Genomic DNA, 27,334 nt, shown 5'->3' on the forward strand with positions numbered 1-27,334 from the left:
CAGCATAGCGAGATCCTATACCTACAACAAATTAAAAAACAATTAGTTGGGTGTGGTGGCATGTGTCTGTAATTGTAGCTACTTGGTAGGCTGAGGCAGGAGGATCACTTGAGCCCAGGAGTTCAAGGCTGCAGTAAGCTATGATCATGCCCAGGTAACAGGAACACCCTGTCTCTAAAAAAATATTAAACAACAAAAAAACATAGATAATAACAATACTGAACTCACTGAGTTGTCCTGATGATTAAATATAAAAATACTTTGTAAACTATTCAGAGCCTTATTATATCATCCCTTCTAGGGACAAAAGTAATTGACAGAACTAGTGAAGGCTGCTACATTAAACTTGCCATGGTAGGCTAAATAATGGTTCCCAAAGATAACCATGTCCTAAACCCCAGAACTTAAAAATAATGGCATCAGGGTGAATATTACCTTACATGGTAAAATATGTGATTAAATTAAGGATTTTGGAACAGGGAAACTATCCTGGATTACCCATGTGGGCCCTAAAGTAATCACATGTCCTTTTAAGAGGGAGGCAGAGCTGGGCGTGGGGATGCACACCTGTAATCCCAGCACTTTGGGAGGCTGAGGCAGATGGATCCCTGAGGTCAGAAGTTTGAAATGAGCCTGGCCAAGATGGTGAAACCCTATCTCTACTAAAAATAAAAAAATTAGCTGGGTGTGGTGGTGTGTGCCTGTAATCCCAGCTACCTGGGAGGCTGAGGCAGGAGAATCGCTGGAATCCAGGAAATGGAGGTTGCAGTGGGCCAGAATTACACCATTGCACTCCAGCCTGGGTGACAGAGCAATAATCCATCTAAAAAAAAAAAAAAAAAAAAAAAAAAGAAAAAAGGAGGCGGTGGGAGATTTGATATAAAGGGGAAGGTGATGAGATGGGTGCAGAAAGTGTTTTGAAGATGTTACCTGCTGATGGTGAAGATGGAAGGGAGTGGCCGTGAGCCAAGGAATGCAGCTCTAGACGTTGAAAAAGGCAAGGAAATACGGTTTTCTCATAGAGTCTCCAGTGAGAGTGCAGTACTGCCAATATCTTGATTTTAGCTTAGTGAAAGTGATTTCAGATTTCTGGCTTCCTGAACTATAAGAGAATAAATTTGTGTTGTTTTAAGCCCTGAGTTTGTGGTTTTTGTTTTTGTTTTGTTTTGTTTTGTTTTTGTTACAGCATCCCCAGGAAACTAATACACTCACTAAGTACTTATTGAAAACCTGCAGTGTTCAAGGTATTATGTTGATATGGCTGGGACTATAATGATAAGTAAAAATAATCAGTTTTTTCCTCTTTATTTATCCTATGTAGGAGGACATTAAAGCAAGAAATATCAGTAAAGGCAAAATGTTAGAGCTGTAAGAGAAACAATTATACATTATGCTTATTCAGTGGAAGGGGAGATTCTTGAGCTAGTTGGTAGTTGGTAGGATCAAGAGAGCCAAAGTGGAAGGAGGGACAATTAAAATGGAACTAAAATAATGGAAGTGAAAATAATGGAAGGTAGAAGTGGGACAGAAGAGGTTGTACCAGGTAGAAAAAAGAGAACAAAGATGAGAAAATGAAATATATGTTTGAAGAGTAAGGAAGAGTCCATTTTTGCTGTAACATAGGTACTTGGATTTGGTTAGAAAGGAACATCAGGGCCATATGGTGCCAAGTCATAGATGCCAACCTAAAAGATTTATATTTTTCACTAAACAATGAAGCATCATTAAAGGTATTTGCATTAAGGCATCTTTATTTTATATTTAAAATATCTGGTTAGTTAAAACCTTCTGGGGGTGATTGTAAATGTTGCATATTAAAATAATTGTGGCAACTAAAAGAATTTGTGGTCAATTTTTCTGCAGTGCAAAACTTGCTTATGCATTATGCTGACTTTACTATATTTAATATTTTAAAAACATACTTCTGCAATAAGAAAACAAGACTGAAAACTAAAGGAAGACAGCTTTTTATTGAATTAAAAAATGTTACTGTACTTCAAAGACAGTCTGATGGAAAAGATGATGAGTGATAAACAATGTACTAACTCATGGATTTGGTAGCTATTCTCAATATGAAAAATATAAAAAAAAAAAAACTTTCTAATGCCATAACAATGTTAACACTGATATAATAGAAGAAGGAGGAGACTAATAGATGTATAGGTAAAATAGAAGGCATGATAGTGATGGAGGCAGGAGGCAGAGAAACTCTAGGAAGACAGGGGTGGGTCCCTGGCAAAACCCCACCTTCAAGCCAAAAAGCCTTAAACCCATGGCTCAAAGTGAGAACTTCCATCCCAGTGTGCCTGCTCTTTCCTGATTGGACCTTTTTGAATAGGGCCTTTTTACCAATCGAATGTTGCCTTTTCCAAAACTACCTATGGCCCACCTGCCAACCATCCTGTGCCTATAAAGACCCCAGACTCAGCCAGTAGAGAGGAGAAGCAGTTGGACATTGGGAAGAAGCAATTTGACTTCAGGGGAGAGCGAACTGCCCTTCCTGTCCCCTTCCAGCTCCCCTCTCTGCTGAGAAATGCATTCACCACCCTTCAATGCATCCACACGACCTCATTCTTCTTGAGCACCAGGCAAGAATTCGGGGCCCACCAAGTGCAGGTACCCAAAAAGGCTGTCACACTGGCCCTTTGCCCTCACTGGCAGAGGACAGCTGCCCTATGCGACAATGCAAAGGGCCCACTGAACTGAGAACACACTGCTGTCTGTCGATGGTAGAGCGAAGACAGCATTGTAACACGCCCTCTGGGGCCTTGGGGTTGCAGGCACCCTGGCCTGGATACTGCTGTGGGGCCTGCATGAAGTTTGCTCCTGTTGGCCCTAAAGCAGCCAGCTGGTTCCTGCACTTACTGGTCTATGTGCTCCCTCCTGCAAGAGGTGGAGTGGGGCAGACCCAAGTGAATGGAGTTTTCTCCTGCCGATGGCAAAGCGGCCGGCTGGTTCCTGCACTTGTTTACTTTCGCACACCCTCTTGCGAGGGATTGAGTAGGGTAGGCTGAGTACATGGGGCATCCCTGTTGCAAATCCCATGAAGGGGTCAAGAAAATATCCTGCATCAATAGGAGGAAATAGAAGTAATTAAAGTTAAGAATGAGGAAGACTAAATAAATGATGGGATATTGAAGTGTACTACTTAAGATTTTACCTGTGTCTTCTTTAAGAAAAAAAACAAAAAACCTCCACCATTTTTCTTATGTAATTTGTTGGCAATGAGCAACATTTAGCAAATATTTTAACATTTACTCAGTGCTAGGCACTAGACTATGTGCAAGTGACTCCATAGTAAAGAGACATTCTTACACCTGGTGGAGGATGATCCTCTAAGCAGAAAAGGTGCTTTTATATGGCAGCATTCTAGGTTATCTAAGTAATCCGGACATTTTTAAGGGAGCATTTCATTTACTGGCTCATTGACTAAATGCTGGAGTTTCTCTAGTGAATCTTGCCAGCATATGTGGGGAAGAGCAGCTGAGATTGCTGATCTACAGAGCATTAGACCAAGGGTGGACCTTTCCAACACTCGGTATTTTATTTCTCACATTTTATAAAACAGGGTGTTTTGTAAGTTTGATTGCATAGAGAAGCAGGTTAAAATGGAAAAACACAATCCACAATGAAATATGTTTGCTAGACAAATAATGGGATATTGTCCTGTAGATAACTCTAATGGAAAATAGAAGAGATGTTTTAAAAACATTCATTACAAAAATATGTATCGCCTTGGAAACCACATAAAAGAAATTAGTGACAAAAAACAAACCAAACACAAATGTGGTTAAAAAGAAGGAAATCATACAGTAAATCAAAATTTGAAAGATTCACCTTTAAGGCTGGAGTATAAGATAAAAGAAGAAGAAAAAAGCAGGTGAAAGAAAGAGGGATTAGTCCTTTTGCCCAGGGTAACCTCACATGTGACCATTTATCCAAAACAAACACTGAACATTCATTTGTGCTACTAAATGATTTTTAGAAAGAAAATCTTCCAGTCGGAGCCAAGTTCCCTCCAACCTAGATTCATATCCGCCACGTAAACATTCCCCGGGGCAGAATATGGTCTAGTTCTCCCCTTTACTGTGGAAAACACTCCGTTGCTGATCTGTGCAACAACTCTCAATAATACTTTAACAATTTCCATCAAGGGTCAATGGTCCAGTTAAAACTGGGCTCAATATGTGCACAGTTGTAGCTGTCCTTTAACCGAGAGTTTCAGTTAGTATTCGTAAATTAACCATATACACATTAAAAATTCTTGGTTTCTGATTATCCAGTTATTCCTTTTCCTCTTCCCTGGGATGTTATTCAGAATGAGTTATTACAGATACTGTTAGCTCAGGGAAGGACTGCAATTCTTTCAGTGTCTAAATCCCCAAAGCCAAGATTCATTTATGTATTATGAGCTTGTGGTTTAGCTTCATCTCTGCTGTAGGTGTAACAGTACCTTCATTAACATAAATATTATAGCAGTGTAAGCTCTATTGCCTTATTTAGTAGATGTTTTGTACGTTGCGTGTGCAGAGTTTACATCATCCCAAATGCTATCAATGCCAAAATGACAGATGAGGATATAGAGTGTTCTAAAAATGGACACAATGGGCACCATTGGCTGTATATTAGTTAGGTGTTGGTTGTAACAGAGACAAGATAGCAGTGGCTTAAATAAGACAGAGTTTCTGTCCCATATAATCTTGGGGGCAGGCTGGAGGCCAGGACTGACAGGCAAGACAATTAGCAGTCATTGCCACCATCTAAAATGGTCATTTATATTCTACTTAAAGGAGATGTTCATTCATTGTGCTGAATCAACACGAGCTATTGTACAATGCATGGCCAGGTTTCCTGGTTAACGGTGGTGCAAGCTAAAAATCACATAAAAAAATGAAAGCAAACAGCAAATAAAACAATATATACTGGCATTAATAAGTTTGTTTGCCGCTGCTTATCTATTTTCCTACCACACTAAATAAATTGTGAACTTATAAAATACATGGTGACAAGTTAATTAATAAAGCTCAGTAACACACAGGGCCAAATTAGCACTCTTAGGCTAAATGGGGCTCAAAGCACTAATTACTAGGAATTTTTGAGTTGTGATAAAACCATTGACATGTACACACCTTTAAATTGTGTTATTAATCATATCATATGATAATTTTTAAAACCTACACATTCTTTCTATCATAAGTAGAATAAAACCTGTGAAAAATTTTCTTTTTAAGTGCAAATTTTAAATTTTGTTAATGATTTATTTAAAAAATGCAAAATGTACATTTTAGGATTGGTTATTCTAGATGTAATTAAGGGTATAAACAGAATCTAAATATTTAAGATCAAATCTGTATAACAAATTAAACTAATATTTTAAATCCCATCTATGACCAATGATTCGCAATGATCAAAATGATAAAGAATGAAAAAAAAAGTGATTCAAGAGTTTTACCCTTGGAGATTCTGATGTTGTGGATCTGGTATAAGGCTTAGGAATGTAACTGCCCACTGGGTTCACCTTGCCCGCTGCCTAGGCAGAGCCGATTTATCAAGACAAGGGAACTGCAATGGAGAGAGAGTAATTCATGCAGAGCCAGCTGTGCATGGCAGACCAGAGTTTTATCATTACTGTAATTAGTCTCCCCAAGCATTGAGGATCAGAGTTTTTAAGGATAATTTGGCAGGTAGGGGCTCCGTAAGTGGGGAGTGCTGACTGGTTAGGTGGCAAATGGAATTATAGCGGGGTTGAACTGAATTTTTCTTGCTGTCTTCTGTTCCTGGGTGGGATCGCAGACTTGGTTGAGCCAGATTATCAGTCTGGGTGGTGTCAGCTGATCCACTGAGCACAGGGTCTGCAAAATATCTCAAGCACTGATCTTAGGTTTACAATAGTGATGTTATCCCCAGGAGCAATTTGGGGAGGTTCCGACTCTTGCTGCATGGCCCCTAAACCATAGTTTCTAATCTTGTAGCTAATTTGTTAGTCCTACAAAGGCAGACTGGTCCCCAGGCAAAAAGAGGGTCTTTTTGGAAAAAGACTATTAACACTTTTATTTCAGAGTCAAACTATAAACTAAATTCCTTCCCAAGGTTAATTTGGCGGACACGCAGGAATGAACAAGAATAACTTAAAGCAAAATGGAGTCGGTTAGGTCTGACTTCTTTCACTGTCATAATATCCTCACTTATAATTTTTGCGAAGTCAGTTTCAGGAGCTTGCATTTTTAAAAAGCTTTCCAAATGATAGAAATCTCTGGTATAGATAATTTATTCAGGAGCACAAGTTTACATCAGAATAATGTCTGACATATTTGAAATACTAGATGTTCTAGAAAGTGTTTTTAGATTCTTTGTATTAAAAAACTCTGATATTGTTAGTATTTTGGCAAATAAAGTTCTTCTTGCTATTTAATGATTTTTATGAACTTGTGGACTAAAACAGATCACTTAGAAAATCTGTCCAACACCTAAGATTTGATTTTTCACTCCCACACCTTAATTTTTAAATGTTTAGAGAGAAGCTTCTTCAAGTTTTTGACACCAATGGTACTGGTTTTCACTGACTGTCATTTTCTCTCAATTCGATATTTTAAGAATAGTACTGAAAGCCAGCTTTGCTAAGGAACCAGGAACATATAGTGTTACCAACTTTTTTGAAAGTTGGTGTTTCCTGTGCAAAAGAATTAATCTTTGCAAGTGTGGTTCTGAGAAGTCGATGGGAGACCCTATCTCTGCCAGTTATGGCAAAATACAGTCTGGGCAGGTTTCCAAGTTCAGCTGACATTCCTAAGCCAATAAGAAGTGTCCAAGATGGTTTCCAGCTTTCTCTCCAAGGGTAAGAGTTGGATGTGTTGACTGACCTTTACCACCACAAACACATTTGCCATCTGACTCTGAGGAATAAATGGGTGACCTGACTGCGGGCACAGAGCTGAAGGCTGATTCTGCAGAAAACCTCATCATCAGTTTGCTCAGCAACACTGCTGACTCGGAACACATTTTGTTTTTTCTTTTTGAAACTGCGCCATGCATTCTTGAAAGCTTGACTCAACCTTACCAGCAGTCTCAGTGAGCTCGAAGTGGCCTCAGCTAGAGGATTTATAGCCTTTGCAAACACAGGGCACATTTCTTTGTTTCCTTTCAGAAATTGAGAAGTGATTCATTTTCAGTAAACAAAGAGAGGATTACCAACACATTTACTAGTCTGAAATTCAGCTTCCACTGAATGCAACTCCTTTAGTTCCTAGTACAGGCATTGTGCATTTCAAACAGTTATCTTTCTTCTTTAATCCACTTTCTTTCTTCCTAGCATGGAAAAGATATATAATTTAGCCCTCACTCAAATACAAATAAGATGACTTTCAAAGGCCATTCAGGCCCTAATGTGTGTCCTTTGCAAGAACAAGAAACTGTGATTCTGAAGAATTTAAATGCAGATACTGTTGGCAGCCAGAGATGTTTTCTGCTGTTGGAATGCAAAAGAAAATATTACTTTACAGCTGCACTGTGCCACTCCTGACATTGATAGGTCTTGTATTCACCAGAAGGGGAAAAATTAAAATATCTTACCTGTCTACACAGTATCCTTGGTGGTTATACAACAATAAAATATTCAGCAGTCTGATACATTTACTGTTAAAACTGAAATACCAAATTGAAACTGGTTGAGAATGTGTGCAGTCTATCGTGTTCCTATTTTCTTTAGATTAGCTTTCTATCACAATAACTGCATTCAGTAGGACTCATATTGTCTCAATTATAAAGTCAACTCAAGACATTAGCACTAGATTACTTCAGCAAATCTCAAATATTTTTAACTGTTGACAAAAGATTCAGTTTCATTATGCCAAGTTCCAGAGTAAAACTATGGTAATGTAATCACTTTCTCAGAGTTTCATTATTTGCATGTTCCCAGAAAATCATTATAACTTTCTGGAATTATCCTGAATGGTTCAAAGTAAGCAGTTTTCAAGTTAGTGGGAATTGCAGAGGCAGCTGATATTCACTTATCCATTTGTTTATTAGCAATAGGTCACAGATAGCCAATTTTTGACATGAATCTTCTCATTTTCAGAAGAATGTTAGAAATAGCTCAGTTAATGTACCATAAAAGTTCAAATTTTGATAATGAAACTAAAAGCCATATTAACAAATGAACCCATTGCTTTATGCACCAGAAAGTGAGAATTTTAATTTCGTATTTTTTCCCTTGTGTGGTATCCACAAATTTTCTTGACAGAAACTCAGCATCCATTCAGAAAAATTCTTTTTGACTGAATATTTTTAGTCATATGTTCCCTATTTAAGGTGTAGGAGAGGAAAAATAATTTTCTCTTTACTTTCATAGTTTTTAGTTGAATGGACCCTTACAACAAAAGGCAGATTGATAAGAATTTATTAACATGTAACCTCATGTATACTGGGAGCTATCTAGAGAAATCACTAAATCTCAAAGAGGTGGTTTAGACTTGGGCTTACAGACAATCCACCACTGAAACATAGAAAGAAGGGTATGGGAAAAGCATAGTAAACAAGAGAAAAGTTTGTTATGCAGATTTAAGTGGGTCTAAAATGATTTATGATCATACATCTCTTCTTGGCTAGGGGTTGGGGGGCAGGGAGAGAGAGAGAGAGAGAGAGAGCTTTACAAATTGAGTTTTTTTTGTATAGATGTTAATTTCCCTTACAAAAAGGGTAGCTTTAACTCTGTTTTCAGAGTTTCTTACGTGTCTGCCATTTCTCAAAATAATCAGCTCAAAATAACCCTTATGCCAAAAAGGCATAATTTAGGGTGGCATATTCTGTTCTCCTACAAAGGCTATTGTTGGGGCTCAGAAACAATACCCCCAAATATGGCATTTTTGACATGCTGCACTGAAGAAGCCTTCAAGGTCTCTATGACCTCTCTTTGACGTTGAAGTTCCTTTGTCTGCCTAAGATCCGACCCACCAAGGAGAACAATTGTTCTTGTTCCCTCTCTGGCCATTACAGAAAAGATGACCAAGAATGAAACTACACCTGAACAAACCCTTTTTTTTCAAGATACTGACTGTCTCCAAGGATCATTGAAATTTCAAAGAGAAATATTTGCAAGTTAATTTCTGTTTCCCTGGATCCAATCATTCTCCCTAGTAATCATTTATTGCTGGTTAGTAGAATTCCTCTTCTCCCTTTCCTGTAACCTGTTCTGTCCATCCAAGCCCCCACTCTTTCTGTAAGTTTCTGTACTTCATTGCAAGGTCGGGTCTTCATTCTGAAGGCTCCCATGTATACACATTAAATAAATTTGTGTGTCTTTTCTCCAACTAATCAATCTGCCTCATGTCAGTGATTTTTCATCAAACCATTGGGTGGACAAGGACCTTGGGCCCAGCACTGTCTATTGGAGTTCAGGAATATTACCAGAAGAGGAAGGAGCGTTTCACTTTATAATTTTGGGGTTTTTAAACTGCTAGCTTCATTAGACTGAGTGTGGGGAGTAAAATCCTCTATTTTAAAATTCACATATTTCCATTTACTGACAGAAGGTTTGATTGCATTATGTTGAATGATGAAATAGCTCTGTAGCCATGTAATAAAACTAGTGGGGGTAGCCACACAAGAATCTACTATCTGGCCTCGCTGCTGCCTGAGACATGGCTTCTATTCTGAAGAGCTGCCAAGAGGGAAACTCTGTGTGACTGAATAGGAACAGCTCCGGTCTGCAGCTCCCAGTGAGATCAACACAGAAGGCGGGTGATTTCTGCATTTCCAACTGAGGGTAAACAAAGCTGCCAGGAAGTTCGCCTGGGTGGAGCCCACCGCAGCTCAACAAAGCCTCTGTAGCCACACTGCCTTTCTAGATTCCTCTTTGGGCAGGGCATGTCTGAAAGAAAGTCAGCAGCTCCAGTCAGGGGCTTATAGATGAAACGCCCATCTCCCTAAGACAGAACACCGGGGGAAGGGGTGGCTGTGGGCACAGCTTCAGCAGGCTTCAACGTTCCTGCCTGCTGGCTCTAAAGAAAGCAGCGGATCTCTCAGAACAGTGCTTGAGCTCTGCTAAGGGATATACTGCCTCGTCAAGTGGGTCACTGACCCCCATGCCTCCTGACTGGGAGACATCTCATACAGGAGAGCTCCAGCTGGCACCTGGTGGGTGCCCCTCTGGGGGACGAGGCTTCCAGAGGAAGGAACAGGCAGCATTCTTTGCTGTTTGTCAGCCCCTGCTGGTGATACCCAGGCAAACAAGGTCTGGAGTGGACCTCCAGTAAACTCCAGCAGACCTGTATCAGAGGGGCCTGTTAGAAGGAAAACTAACAAATAGGAATAGCATCAACATCAACAAAAACGACATCCACACAGAAACCCCATCTGAAGGTCACTAACATGAAAAACCAAAAGTAGATAAAACCACGAAGATGAGGGAAAACCAGCACAAAAAGGGTGAAAATTCCAAAAACCAGAAGCCTCTTGTCCTCCAAAGGATCACAACTCTTCGCCAGCAAGGGGACAAAACTGGATGGAGAATAAGTTTGATGAACTGACAGAAGTAGGCTTCAGAAGGTGGGTAATAACAAACTCCTCTGAGCTAAAGGAGCATGTTCTAACCCAATGCAAGGAAGCTAAGAACCTTGAAAAAAGGTTAGAGGAATTGCTCACTAGAATAACCAGTTTAGAGAAGAACAAAAATGACCTGATGGAGCTGAAAAACACAGCACAAAAACTTTGTGAAGCATACACAAGTATCAATAGCTGAATCGATGAAGTGGAAGAAAGGATATCAGAGATTGAAGATCAACTTAATGAAAAAAAGCATGAAGACAAGATTAGAGAAAAAAGAATTAAAAGGAATGAAGAAAGCCTCCAAGAAATATGGGACTTTGTGAAAATACCAAACCTATGTTTGATTGGTGTACCTGAAAGTGATGAGGAGAATGGAACCAAGTTGGAAAACACTGTTTAGGATATTATCCAGGAGAACTTCCCCAACCTAGGAAGACAGGCCAACATTCAAATTCAGGAAATACAGAGAACACCACAGTGATACTCCTCGAGAAGGGCAACCCAAAGATACATAATAGTCAGGTTCACCAAGTTTGAAATGAAGGAAAATAAGGGCAACCAGAGAGAAAGGTCAGGTTACCCACAAAAGGCAGCTAATCAGACTAACAGTGGGTATCTCTGCAGAAACCTTACAAGCTAGAAGACAGTGGGGGCCAATATTCAATATTCTTATGTAAAAGAATTTTTCAAGCCAGAACTTCGTATCCAGCCAAACTAAGCTTCATAAGCAAAGAAGAAATAAAATCCTTTACAGACAGGCAAATGCTGAAAGATGTTGTCACCATCAGGCCTGCCTTACAAGAGCTCCTCCTGAAGGAAGCACTAAATATGCAAAGGAAAAACCCATACCAGCCACTGCAAAAACATGCCAAATTGTAAAGATCATCAACACTATGAAGAAACTGCCTCAACTAACGGGCAAAATAACCAGTTAGCATCATAATGACAGGACGAAATTCACACATAACAATATTACCCTTAAATGTGAATGGGCTAAATGCCCCAATTAAAAGACACAGACTGGCAAATTGGATAAAGAGTCAAGACCCATTGGTGTGCTGTATTCAGGAGACCCATCTCAAGTGCAAAGACACACATAGGATCAAAATAAAGGGGTGGAGGAAGATCTACCAAGCAAATGGAAAGCAGAAGAAAAAAAAAACCCCAGGGTTTCCATCATAGTCTCTGATAAAACAGACGTTAAACCAACAAAGATCAAAAAGACAAAGAAGGGCATTACATAATGGTAAAGGGATGAATTCAACAAGAAGAGCTAACTATCCTAAATATATATACACCCAATACAGGAGCAGCCAGATTTATAAAGCAAGCTCTTAGAGACCTACAAAGAGACTTAGACTCCCACACAATAATAGTGGGAGATTTTAACACCCCACTGTCAATATTAGAGCAACAAGACAGAAAATTAACCAGGATATTCAGGAACTGAACTCAGCCCTGGATCAAGCAGACCTAATAGACATCTACAGAACTCTTCACCCCAGATCAACAGAATATACATTGTTCTCAGCACAACATCACAATTATTCTAAAATTGACCACATAAAGGGAAATAAAACACTCTTCAGCAAATGCAAAAGAATGGAAATAATAACAGTCTCTCAGACCACAGTGCAATCAAATTAGAACTCAAGATTAAGAAACTCACTCAAAGCCGCACAACTACATGGAAACTGAACAACCTGCTCCTGAATGACGACTGGGTAAATAACAAAATTAAGGCAGAAATAAATAAGTTCTTTGAAACCAATAAGAACAAAGATACAATGTACTAGAATCTCTGGGACACAGCTAAAGCAGTGTTTAGAGGGAAATTTATAGTGCTAAATGCCCACAGGAGAAAGCAGGAAAGATCTAAAATCGACACCCTAATGTCACAATTAAAAGAACTAGAGAAGCAAGAGCAAGCAATTTCAAAATCTAGCAGAAGACAAGAAATAGCTAAGATCAGAATGGAACTGAAGGAGACAGAGATATGAAAAACCCTTTTAAAAAAAATCACTTGAATCCAGGAGCTCATTTTTTGAAAAGATTAACAAAATAGATAGACCACTAGCCAGATTAATAAAGAAGAAAAGAGAGAAGAATCAAGTAGATGCAACAAAAAATGGTATAGGGGAGATCACCTCTGATCCCACAGAAATACAAACTACCATCAGAGAATACTATAAACACCTATATGCAAATAAACTAGAAAATCTAGAAGAAATGGATAAATTCCTGGACACATACACTCTCCCAAGACTAAACCAGGAAGAAGTCGAATCCCTGAATAGACCAATAACAAGTTCTGAAATTGAGGAAGTAATTAATAACCTATCAACCAATAAAGCCCAGGACCATATGGATTCACAGCTGACTTCTGCCAGAGGTACAAAGAGGAGCTGGTACCATTCCTTCTGAAACTATTTCAAACAATAGAAAAAGAGGGACTCCTCCTTAACTCATTTTATGAGGCCAGCATCATCCTGATATCAAAACCTGGCAGAGACACAACAAAAAAAAGAAAATTTCAGGCCAATATCCCTGATGAACATCAATGTGAAAATTCTCCATAAAGTACTGACAAACCGAATCCAACAGCACATCAAAAAGCTTATCCACCAGGATTAAGTTGGCTTCATCCCTGGGATGCAAGGCTGGTTCAACACATGTAAATCAATATACATAATCCATCATATAAACAGAACCAATGATAAAAATCACATGATTATCTCAATAGATGCAGATAGATGTCAATAGATCTCAATAGATGCAGGCCTTCGATAAAATGTAACACCCCTTCATGCTAAAAACTCTCAATAAACTAGATATTGATGGAATTTATCTAAAAATTATAAGAGCTATTTATGACAAATCCACAGCCAATATCGTAATGGGCAAAAGCTGTAAGCATTCCCTTGAACACTGGCACAAGACAAGGATGCCCTCTCTCACCACTCCTATTCAACATCTTATTGGAAGTTCTGGCCACAGCAATTGGGCAAGAGAAGAAATGAACAGTATTCAAATGGGAAGACAGGAAGTCAAATTGTCTCTGTTTGCAGATGACATGATTGTATATTTAAAAATCCCCATTGTCTCAGCCCAAAATTTCCTTAAGCTGATAAGCAACTTCAGCAAAGTCTCAGGATACAATATCAATGTGCAAAAATCACAAGCATTCCTATACACCAATAATAGACAAATAGAGAGCCAAATCATGAGTGAACTCCCATTCACAATTGCTACAAAGAGAATAAAATACCTAGGAATCCAACTTATAAGGGATGTGAAGGACCTCTTCAAGGAGAACTACAAACCACTACTCAAGAAAATAAGAGAGGACACAAACAAATGGATAAACATTCCATGCTCATGGATAGGAAGAATCAATATTGTGAAAATGGCCACACTTCCCAAAGTAATTTATAGATTCAGTGCCATCCCCATCAAGCTACCACTGACTTTCTTCACAGAATTAGAAAAAACTACTTTAAATTTCATATGGAACCAAAAAAAGGGCCTGTATAGCCATGGCAATCCTAAGCAAAAAGAACAAAGCTGGAGGCATCATACTACCTGACTTTGAACAATACTACAAGGCTACAGTAACCAAAACACCATGGTACTGGTACCAAACAGATATATAGACCAATGGAACAGAAGAGAGACCTCAAATATAACACCACACATCTACAACCATCTGATCTTTGACAAACCTGACAAAAACAAGCAACGAGGAAAGGATTCCCTATTTAATAAATGGTGTTAGGAATACTGGCTAGCCATATGCAGAAAACTGAAACTGGACCCCTTCCTTACACCTTATACAAAGATTAACTCAAGATGGATTAAAGACTTAAACCTAAGATCTAAAACCCTAATAACCCTAGAAGAACACCTAGGCAATACCATTCAGGACATAGGCATGGGCAAAGACTTCATGACCAAAACACCAAAAGCAATGGCAACAAAAGCCAAAATTGACACATGGGATCCAGTTAAACTAAAGAGCTTCTGCACAGCAAAAGTAACTATCATCAGAGTGATCAGGTAACTTACAGAATGAGAGAAAATTTTGGCAATTTATCCATGTGACAAAGGGCTAATGTCCAGAATCTACAAGGAACTTAAACAAATTTACAAGAAAAAAACAACTCCATTAAAAAGTCTGGAAACAACAGATGCTGTAGAGGATGTGGAGCAACAGGAATGCTTTTACACTGTTGGTGGGAATGTAAACTAGTTCAACCATTGTGCAAGACAGTGTGGCAATTCCTCAAGGATCTAGAACCAGAAATACCATTTGACCCAGCAATCCCATTACTGGGTATATACCTAAAAGATTATAAATCATTCTACTATAAAGACATATGCACACATATGTTTATTGCAGTACTGTTCACAATAGCAAGGACTTGGAACCAATGCAAATGGCCATCAATGATAGACTGGATAAAGAAAATATGGCACATACACACTATGCAGCCAAAAAAAGGATGAGTTCATGTCCTTTGCAGGGACATGGATGAAGCTGGAAACCATCATTCTCAGCAAACTGTGTGAGTTTCCTGCACAGGAACAGAAAACAAAATCCCATATTCTCACTCAAAAGTGGGAGTTGAACAGTGAGAACACATGGACACAGGGAGGGGAACATCACACACAGGGGCCTGTTGGGGATAGGGGGCTACGGAAGGGATAGCATTAGGAGAAATACCTAATGTAGGTGAGGAGTTAATGGGTGCAGCAAACCACCATGGCATGTGTATACCTATGTAACAAACCTGCATGTTCTTGCACATGTATCCCATAACTTAAATAAAAAAAAAAATAGTGTTAAACATACTTTTTTTTTTCCACCTAGCAAAGTCTCTGCTCTAAAAATAGGTACAAAATGAGGTGAGTTTAATTTCTCTATATTTGGTTAGAATTAGGTAGCCTGACTTTCTTTTATCATGTTTAAAATGGCACACTTTGATGAATTTTTCCATCTCTCCTGCTTTCATATCTTAACCAGAGATGTGTTAGCATAAATATTTCAATGTTGATATTTTAACCGTTAGCATTTCTTGAGTTTTTGGTAGCAAATTTGAAAATATTTTGAAGTTTTAGCTGTTGTAGGGAAATGCTTTGATGATCTAGAGTTTGAGAGTCAAAATTGTTCTGATTTTTATAGCTCAAGTTTAACCCAATTTCCCAGACAACTTTTTCTATCATAATTATGGTATTTCCCATGAAGTAAAATACTACTCTAGTTCATTTAATAAATGTAAAAATGGGAAAACCTCAAAAAGAAACCTGCTTACAGTTTTTTCTTTAATATAATTTAATATTAAAGTGGAGGCTATATTTCCCAGTTTGTGTAAAGACTAATTCAACTCGATTTTCATTGCATTTGGGAAAAGCCAGAAGTAAAACTGCATTTGGGGAAAGCAAGAATCTAAATGTTTTAACCCTGGTAATCATCTGTCATTTCTACTAGCTGGAAAATGTCATTTCATCTAGAACTCTCTAAAGGGAAACAGTTTGAAAATATTCTTTGAGCTATTTGGTCCCAAGTTCCTCCCCGTTGTCAGCTCAGAGAAATGATGACCTGCGTCTTAAAAGATAGCACAGTTCAATGAGTAGCAGTCTCAAAACTGTAATCCCAGCACTTTGGGAGGCCGAGACGGATGGATCACGAGGTCAGGAGATCGAGACCATCCTGGCTAACAGGGTGAAACTCCGTCTCTACTTAAAAAAAAAAACAAAAAAACAGAAAACTACCCGGGCGAGGTGGCGGGTGTCTGAAGTCCGAGCTACTCTGGAGGCTGAGGCAGGAGAATGGCCTAAACCCTGGAGGCGGAGCTTGCAGTGAACTGAGATCCGGCCACTGCACTCCAGCCTGCACGACAGAGCGAGACTCTGTCTCAAAAAAAAAAAAAAAAAAAAAAAAGAGTAGCAGTTCCTAGTGTGGGTCATTCAGGACTCCCAGTAAATGGTGATAGGCTTGAAGTAGTGGGAGAAAGAAGTGCAGTATTTTTAATTTAAAGCTTTCACATTTTAAGTGCTATTTTTGAATAATAGGAGAATTAATATAAGATACAAATATTAATATGGTACAAGAGATTAATAATAATTATAAATTAATAATAAAATTATCACTGTCCTTTGATTGCATATTACATTATAGTTTGCAATGCTTTTTTACATATATAAGGATTCTCCAATGTCTCCTAGACAACTTGGTGACATGTAGTACATTCACAATGTTGTACAACTACCACCTATAGTAAGTTCTAAAACATTTTGTCATTCCAAAAGAAAACTCCATACCCATTAGTCAGTCACTCTCCACTTGCTCTTTCCCCCAGCCTCTGTCAACCACCAATCTGCTTTTTGTCTTTGTGGCCTATTATAGTTATTTCATATAATGGTATCATGCAATCTGTGACTTTGTGTCTGGTTTATTTCACTTAGCATGTTTTCGAGTTTCATCCATGTTATAATGGGTAGCAGTACTTCATTCTTTTATATATATATGACTTATATATATGACCACATATAGTCATATATGACTATGTGTGTCTGTGTATATATGTGTGTGTGTGTGTGTATATATATATGCTACATTTTGTTTATCTGTAACCACCCAGTGGGTTCACCTTGCCCACTGCCTAGACAGAGCCAATTTATCTAGACAGGGAAACTGCAATAGAGAAGAAATAATTCATGTAGAGTCAGCTACATGGGAGACCAGAGTTTTATTATTACTGAAACCAATCACCTCAAGAATTCAGGATTTGGGGTTTTAAGGACAATTTGGTGGTAGGGGCCAGTGAGTCAGTAGTGCTGATTGGTTGGGTCAGAGGTGAAATGATAGGGTGTTGAAGCTATCCTCTTGCACTGAGTCATTTCCTGGGTGGGGACTACAAGACCAGATGAGCCAGTTTATTGACCTGGGCAGTACTAACTGATCCATCAATGCGGGGTCTACAAAATATCTCTAGCACTGATGTTATGTTTTACAATAGTGATGTTATCCCCTCCAGGAGCAATCTGGGGAGGATCAGAATTTTGTAGCCTCTAGCTGCATGACACCTAAACCATAATTTCTAATCTTATGGCTACTGTGTTAGTCCTACAAAGGCAGTTTAGTCCTCAGGCAGGACAGCTTGGAGGGTGGAAACAAGATGGAGTTGGTTAGGCCAGATCTCTCTCACTGTAATAATTTTCTCAGTTATAATTTTGTGATGGTGGTTTCATACTCATTCATCTGTTGGTGGACATTTGGATTATTTCTACAGTTTGATTATTGTGAATAGTACTTCTATGAAGTTACATGTACAAGTATTTACTTGCATACCTGTTTTCAATTCTTTTGGGTATATCCTTAGGAGTGGAATTGCTGGGTAATATGGTAATGCCATGTTCGACATTTGAGGAAATGTCAAGCTGTTTTCTACAGCAGCTGTACTATTTTACATTTCCAGTAACTATGTATAAGGGTTATAATTTATTTGTTTTTCTGACTCTGTACTTCAATAGATGCAAAAGGACTCCCAAAGACCACTTGTTATTTTTTATTTTTCAGTTATAGCCACCTTGTAACTGTGAACTGGTATCTCTATTTTGCATTTCCCAAGTGCAAATGATGTTGAACATCTGTTCATGTGCTTGTTGGCCATTTGTATATTTTCTTTGGAGACACATCCATTCAAAACCTTTGCCCATTTTTTATATTGAGCTGTTTGTCTTTTTGTTGTTGAATTATAAGAGTTCTTTGTGTATTCTGGGTACTAGACCTTTATTAGAAACATGGTATGCAAATATTTTCTCTCATTCTGTAGGTTGTTTTTTTACTTTCATGATAATATCTTTTGATACACAAAACTCTTTAATGTTGATGAGGTCCAATTTATCTTTTCTTTTTTCCTCTGTTACTTATGCTTTTGGTGTCATATCTAAAAATCCATTGGTAAATTCAAGGTTATGAAGATTATGTTCTTTTCTATTTTCTTTTTAAAAAAATGATTAAGTGTACTTTGTGCATTCAACTTTTTTCTCTCTTCTGGTTTGGAATTTTTAGTCTGTTTCTATTCTTTTGTTAATTTAGAAATTTTAATGTGATATTTAACTCCAAGTTTAAGTCCTGCAAGTGGAAAATTTTCCAAAGAAAAGTTATCTTTTGGACAGTGTTGGATAATGGATTTTCCATGGAAAAATAGCTGCAATAGGAGCAATCATTGTTTTCTCTCCATTCACGGTGTCAGAATCTCCCTCTACATTGAAGAATCAGAAGAACTAGGCAGAGAAGAAAGAACATTGATAATCAGTATGTAGGATACAAGAAGGGACTGGAGACCTAAGAGTTGGTTACTTCTATAGACAGGGGTGAAACATCTTGGGGAAAGGTGAAGTTGGAAACACTAGTTAGGAAATGCATAAGTAGGAAAGGACTATTTTGAAGACAGAGGGAAAGTATTGAGGAACAAGGGATCATATATGTGGAAGAGTTCCTAAATACTAGGAAGCAAGGCCTTTCTCATTACAGACAAGCGAGTTCAGGAATGAACAGAGTTAAAAGACTATTATTCTATCTTACCACCCCAACCCAACTCTGTTTGACTTTGAAAAACTGCCTGAACTCTACAGAAAGGAAGTCCTTGAACTTCCATAAGGATACTGGGTAATGAAGTGGTGTCAGAAGCAAGTATTGGGAAGCTTCTCCTTTCATGGTCATCCATGGTCACAATTAGGACTTCTGAGGTGAACTGCAGAGAAATGAGGAGCAAATATCTGCAAACCATGATCAAAATAGAGAACAGTTTCCTGGGGTTCTGTTCCTCAGGGGAGCATCCTATAAGACTGTAAAGACAGAAACCTACCACATGGTTCACATAAGTACAGTAGTGTACAGCCTCATGTGATGAGTATTGTGAAAGGAAAAATACAGAATGTGGTGAGAGTGCCCAGAGACTCCTAGAAGGACTTGTTTAAGCTTAAGTCTTACAGTATAAAGAAGACTTGTCTAGGTGAAGGTGATGGTGCTGCCATAAGTGAAGAGAAAGTTCTGGCACAGAGAAGAACACATTACAACCTTAAAAGTGAAACAGAATGTGGTATGTTTGACAGACTGTAAATTTAATGTAGACCATTGTGAACAGGGAAGGACGTGGCACGAGATGGGTTTGACAAGGCAGGAGGTGCGAAATATCCTCATAAACCATATCATAGATTTGGAATTTAATCCTATAGGCAATGAAAAGCCATTAGCGTTTCTAATTTGCTTTGTTTTCACAAGTAATTGACATGATCTAGTCTGCATCTTTGAAAATGCATCCTGGCTGCTGTGTGAATTGGAAGGGGGTAGTGAGAGTGATTATGATGTCCATTGCAACATCCAAGAGAACAATGATGGTGGCTTTGACAAGGGTGTGGACAAAGGGAGATATGAACAGATTTGAGAGAAATTTAGAAGGTAGATAAACTAAGATTGGTAAGTATTAGATAATGGAAGGGAGAAAGAGGAGATAGTCAAGAATCACTCTTAGATTGCTGGATTGATTCGCTTTGGTGCCATTTATTAAGCCAAGGAACCCTGGAAGAGGAACAAGTTTGTGGAATGGCATAGAGGAGAGACAATAAGCCCAGTTTTATACGAGTTGAGTTGACAACGGAGAGCCAAGTAGAAATTTCCAGACATGCTCCCACCTCAGTACTTTTCCTGCTCTTTTTACCTAGAGCACTTCCCAGAGATACCTACATGGCTCACTTCCTCAGCCTTGTTAGGCAACAGCTCAAATGTCCCTTTCTTAATGAGATTTTCCCTGACCACCTTACCTGAAAAAGTAGTAGTCCCCTCCCCCATTAACTCAGCATTCTCTATCTTCTCTCTATGCTTTATTTTATTTCATAACATGTATTACTTTGGCTTTTCCTGTATCCCCTCTATCTGGAATATAGCCTCATCCTTCCAAAACAACCACAAGGTTCAGTTCACATCTTAGCTCCTCTGGGAAGCTTTCCTTGAGATCTCCAGGCTGGGTTAGGCGTGCTCTTCCCAGGGGTTTCATTCCTTATCTTGAACATCTCCACCACATTACATCGTAATGTCTGTTGATTCAGGACACTCTTCTACTGGCTTGTGAACCCTGGGAGGGCAAGGACTATGTCTTTATATTAGATCCCTGACAGCACAGTGCCTGGCACAGAGAACCTGCTCAGTAACTATTTGTTGCATGAAAGAAATAATTCTGGGGAACTACCATGGAACGCATTAAAGAATGTCTTTCCTCTCATCTGCCATTGAATAGATGTTTAACCACTGGATTTTTGATGTATTTTTCTTCCCAGAATGCATTTCCCCTTCTAATACTAGCACCTCCATTACCTTTGGATAATTAGTTTTCTCCATCGCATGCAATATGAGTTGGATTCTTAGTCGATATATCTGACCTTCCCATTCCAAGGGGTGGAAAAATACATGCAATTTAAGACAAGCAATATTTCTCACCTTAAAATTTGTATCTAGAATATAGACAAAATGGCTAGGACTGAATAATCATCTCAATGTCTCCCTGACTATACCATTCTGTAGGTGCTTCTCTCCAGATCACTGAAAATTTCCTGGTTTCTGTCATTTCTAAAGCCTGGTTGTCAGGTTTTCTTTTGATTTGATGAGTAATCCATTTTCTTCTAATCAATTCATTTTTTTGGACTTAAGTGGACAGAATTGATCCCTGTTGCATATAACCAAAAAATATTAATGTAAACTGTGTTTAGTACTGCTAGTTAGGAAAATGATCAAAAAGCATGTTAATGTGGAGGATACCAGAAAATGACATGCACATATCTTAGATATTTTATTTGATCACCATACACATGAATATTCACCTGCCATCTTTTGATGCAGGGTTAAGGCTATTTAGTATAGTTTTATTTTTTTGAAACACCCATACCCAAAATATATGTCCTGTAATTTCCAGTTCCAATTTCTTTCAATTGGAGAACTTAAGGACATGTGTGAAACAGTTTGAGGGCAGAATTCTAGACTCTTACAAAATTTCCTTGATTATTTATAATTATCTCACTGGATTTAATTGAACAGAGATTTTTAAAAGATATTTATTGAGTGTCTTTGACCTTTTTATGTAAATAAAATTCTTTTTTTCTCATTCATATTTTATAAATTTACCAAATGTTTAATTAAATTACTCCATTATAATAATAACTGGCAGAAAAAGGATTTGGGAACAAATATATTATACTCCTGGTAAGCACACATCGCAATTGGATGTGGGACTGCAAGGGGCCTATGACAGACAGCCTGCCAGATGTGAAAATTTAACTTGCTTTTGTTATCTATGAGAGAATAAAGGACTTTAATCGATCCTGGATAAATGAATGCCATTAAAGACCGGTTTTATTAGACTCATATTTAACTTTAGAGCTTCTCAAGGAAAATACCATTTCTTTGCTTTCTTATTGTATAATACCTCTTCTTGATTTTCTCAATTAGAAGACAATGGATTATTTTGGAGTGCGATAAGAATATTTCTTTCAGAAGCATTACTATCTACCATGCTGAGTGTTTCAGTCCATTTTGTGCTGCTATCACAGAATACCTGAGACTGAGTAATTTATAATGAAGAGAAATTTATTTTCTCACAGTCTTGGAGGCTGAGAAGTCCAAGATCAAGGTGCTAGCATCTGTGAGGTCCTTCTTGCTGTGTCATCACCTGGCAGAAGGTGGAAGGGCAGTCCGGGTGCAGTGGCTAATGCCTGTAATCTCAGCACTTACATGCCTGTAATCCAAGGAAGGGAGGCCAAAGTGGGCAGATTACCTAAGGTCAGGAGTTCAAGACTAGCCCCGTGAAACCCCATCTCTACTAAAGATACAAAAATTAGGTGTAGTGGTGTGCACCTGTAGTCCCAGCTACTTGGGAGGCTGAGACAGAAGAATCACTTGAACCCGGGAGGCAGAGGTTGCAGTGAGCTGAGATTGTGCCACTGTACTCTAGTCTCAGCAACAGAGCAAAGCTCTCTAAAAAAAAAAAAAAAAAAAAAAAAAAGAAGAAAGTAGAAGAGCAAAGGGGCTAGACTTGCCATTCATAGCAGCATTAATCACACTGACGAGTGTGGAGCCCTCAATGGCCAACTCATCTCTAAAAGACCCCACCTCTTAATACTGTTAAGATGGCAATTAGATTTCAACATACATTTTGGATGGAACAGATATTTAAACCATACACTGCACGAGTGGTTAAAGGAATATAAGTGTGGTTCAACAGACATATAGTTAGCACTCTAACCTGATTAGCTCTATTGCTGGATGCAGGTGTACATAGTTGAATCAGAAGTGCTTTGAGTGTACATGAAACATAATATAGAAAGGGAAGTAGTTACTTCAGCACCCAAACATAATGTGACATTGGAAGACCAGACATAGCATGTGGTCTTGAGTTGCCTATGAGTTAGCTGTTTAAAGATAGGACAAGGACATATGAAACTAGGTAGGTCATAATTCAAGATAGTTAGTGCTTCAGTGCCAGAGTGATTGTAGCAGCTAGCAGGTCCTCTAGTAAGAAGGGACCTGGGATACCTATTGGAGAAGGTCTCAGTACGTTGACCCTGAAGGACATACATTTATTCATTTATCACTTATCTAAGTTTTACTGTACACTACCCTGTGCCAGGCAGTGCTCCAGATACTAGGGTTATAAGAGTGAACAAGACAGATAAATTTCCTGCTTTGGAGAGCTAAGTTGAGAGTGTGTGAATGTTTGGGGCAAAGTGAAGAGAACATGTGGTTCATGCATAGACATGTAAGTGAACAGACACATGTGCTACTAACAAGAAAAAAACAGGGTAATGAGTGGGAATAATGTTGGGAAAGGCTGCTCAATGGAGATAAAATCTGACCTGAATGGAGAAAGGGAGTCAGCCACATGAAGATGTGGGGGAAGATGTTTCAGGTAGAGGAATCAGCTATTGCAAATGTCCCCAAACAGAACGAATCCTGTCATGCTTAGGGTAGAAATGATGGGGTCACTTTCAGGGCATGATTGGTTTCCATTTCTACAGAACTGACACAGAGAATTAATAGGTGTCTCCTGCTGTGTGTAACTAGAGGACAACTGTGGCCCTTTCCCAGCTCCTTTGGGGAACCCCAGATTCCTCGGTAGTCACATTACTTTGTGAAGCTGAACTTACCGCATTGGAATTCAAGTTAACAAGCTTCTGTGAGGCTGCGCCAGGTAGGCATACTCTCTAGCATCTCCCATTCCTCAAGCTGCACCCTGATCCATGCCAGTCTTTAGAATAATATAGAGGAAACTGCAAACTCAAATAGGAAACTTCAACTCTATCGTTTTAGTTTTCCCTTTCATAGCTTTCCTTTCCCTCAAGCCCTGTTCTGACAAGCCAAGGCTTTCTGGCAATTTAGCTGAGAAGTAAACTTAAGCAAATAAATATGATTCTAGGGATCCTGCCTACCAGGATATCTATTAGAGAACTTGTTTAGACAAAACCTATTTTCTCTTTCCCAAAACTGACAAAACAGTGGGAAAATCACTCATGTTTGAAAGCAAAGTATAATAAAGTGCTATATTATGCCACTGCCTTCATCAAAGGGAAAATCAACCAACCAACCAACCAACCAACCACAATGTATTGCCTGAAAATGAGAGGTCAGAGGCATAAAAGGAGAAAATAAAAACAACTAGACTGGTGGTTTGATTTCAAAGGCATTAACAATTGTGAAATAACTTTATGAACAGTATGCCATGATTCTTGACTTTGTGATTGGGTTATATATCAATAAACAATAGTTTGGGGGAAAAATAGCACATTGCTATCTCAATGGAAGAAGTGAGAAGAATCTACCTGTTTTATCTACATATTAATCTCTAACATTAATGTTCTCCTTGTTAGCTTAGTTTGAAAACAAAATAAGTTAAGAAAATAGTCATCAGAAGTTTTCTTGCAAGTCTGGAGCCATGGATAGTGTTGATGATTTGGGGAGATTTAATAAAAACTGTATGTAGGGTGACCATATGTTCTGGAGTGCTCAAGATAGTCCCACTTCACACCTGTTGTCCCAATATGATTTACAGCAGCTCCCTTTCTGTTTCAAAATTGTTCCTTAGCTATAGTGCGTCCTGAAAATAACCTCTCTCCCCAGGATGAAATCAGTCTAGCAACTGTGTCTTCCACTCTCCAATTTCAGTATCTGGTTCATTCATTCATTCATTCACAAGTATTTCTGAAAATTACAATACCAGATATTTTTCTCATCACTGGAATTATTTTTTTTAAAATTATATCCCTTATGGGGTTCATAAGGATCAGTGCAAGATGGACATAAATTGTTTTTCTCAATTCAATGCAATGTGCGTTAATGAGAACGCACCATGTGTTTTAAGCACGAACTAGTTATCAAGGGGATGGAGGAGTAAGCAAGACAAAGTCTATACCTTTAAGGAATCATTTTGGTTGATCTGCTTATCTCCATCTATTAATCTGACGATAAAAGTCTCCAATGGCTTCCCATTTCACTTGGAATAATCTGAGCTCCTTATCATGACCTCAAAAGCCTGATCTGGCCACTGCCTACCTCTGTGACCTTATTTCGCACTACTTTTCACTAAGCTCCAGGCAGACAGGCCTTCTTTCTGTTCCTGGGCTTGTCCCTGTCTCAGGGCCTTTGCACTTACAATTTCTTTTATATACAAACCCCTTTCCCCAGGCGTCCTGTGGCTGTCATCTTCTCTTCATTTGCGTCTAGGTTAAAAGTGACTTCTTCTGGGAGACCTTCCCTATCACATTATCCAAATCAGCCTTTGCTCTCTCTGCCTTATTTTACTTGGGTTTATTTTCTTAGCTATTATCAACCTCTAAAAGTAATAATTAAGTATGGGTTGCTTTTTTGGGCTGTCTTCTCATGATAAAATGTAAGCCTTGCCTATCTTGGTCACCCCAACATCTCTGTATCTTGAGCAGTGGCTAGCACACAGTAGGTGCTTAATATTTTTGAATAAATGATAAGTAAACTTTGTGACTGATTTATAGATTTACATTTATTTCTCACAATTTAGTATGTATTCTTGAAAGCCTTTTCTTGCCTTTTACCTTTCTCCTTTCTTATGATTCTTTCTACACGTTGAGTCCTCGAGTCTGTTATTGTCACTCCAATCTCTTGACAAAGGAGTTATCTTACATATCCTGCACCAATACACTAATGTTGACTGTTGAAAATCACACAGGTACAGAATGAATCTTGTTGTTGTTTTCTGTGCCTCTCTCTCTAATAAACCCAAACTTGAGGATATTTTCGGTTATTTCTCTTGCCTCCTTTCATATCAAGGGTAACTCATACCAGTCCATTTCAGTCTGGAGGGGCCATTGAGAAATTTTTGGTTTGAGCCTGGTAGATTAAAAGAGGCATTATTAGTTCAGTGTAGAAAGAAGATGAAATTTGCGTATTTATTTCTGTAATGGTGATGGTTTATCTGTTCCTTTTGGAAGCAGGCCTATTGACACAGGTGAGACATGCCTTGTTTGTCCTCAGTTCAAAGTGAATTGGTCAGTGAGGGGATCAAGTTTGCCACATTGGCTGCATTATCATCATATTCCAACTAAGGCCAATGGCCGGCCAGGATAACTTATTTGAAGTGTGCGTAGGCTTTGTTATACCTCTACAGGGGATAACCTTATATTTCCTATAAAATAAAAAATTCAACTCCTCAATGAAATGATGTAGCTTTAACTAGGGATAAAAAGAGGTGCAACAATTCAAATGTGATAACAAACACAGGTGATGACTTGAATGCTAGTGATTTGCTTTTGACAATTCTGTGAGGCAGGCAATGTGGGATGAAGCCATTTCTGAGATGAGTTTAAAGAGTGAAGGCCATAGGGCTGGAAAATGGCAAAGCAAGAGCTTGTCCCAGATCTTTTGAGGGCAGTCCTTTATAATTTCTATTACATTATACTCTTTCCCTCTTTCCCACCTTATAGTATATTTAACTATATATATAGTTTTATATATATATAGAGTATATATAGTATATATATAATAACTATATATATAGTATATATATAAAATACCATTTTATTTTTAGTTACCTTTTTTTTTTCTTGAATGGGACCAATGCAGCAATTTTTACTTTGTGTTTCATTTTATTCCTAACTTAGTTACACAGAATCTACTGGCAGCCAATCACATTTAAAATAAATACAAGGAGTGCCAGTTGCGTCTTCAAAGTAGCAGACACCAGCATGGAATGATATATGCAAGAGACTTTATTGAGTGAAATACCTGTGAAGAATAGGAACTGGAAGGAGGAGGAGTAGGTAGAGAGCAGGAGTGGACAGGTCTGAGAGAAGTGAAAGGAGAGATGGAGGGAGAGACTGAGTAGGAAGAGCCTCAGACCACGCATAGTTCTGAGAAATGTTCTGCCAGTTCAAGGGGTAGTCCCTGAGCTCTTTCAAGCTAAGGTTGGCAAATTATTTGGCCCATGGGACAAATCTGACCTGCTACCTGATTTTGTAATTAAAGTTTTATTGAGATGCAGTCGTGTCTATTCATATACATATTGGCTATGACTGCTTTCGTGCTTAACTGGCAGAGTTAAAGTGTTGCAACAGAGAACATGTGAATGGAAAAATATAAAGTATTTGGACTTTTATAGAAAAGTTTCCAACCTTTGCTTTAGAGTAATCTCATGTTAGACAGAAATGGCCCACTGTAGAACCCCCACCATATTCAGTTATGGGCTGAGAATAGCCCTAGGAGACTGTGGTT

Source organism: Chlorocebus sabaeus, chromosome 11, assembly GCF_047675955.1.
Source record: "Chlorocebus sabaeus isolate Y175 chromosome 11, mChlSab1.0.hap1, whole genome shotgun sequence".
Taxonomy (NCBI): Eukaryota; Metazoa; Chordata; class Mammalia; order Primates; family Cercopithecidae; genus Chlorocebus; species Chlorocebus sabaeus.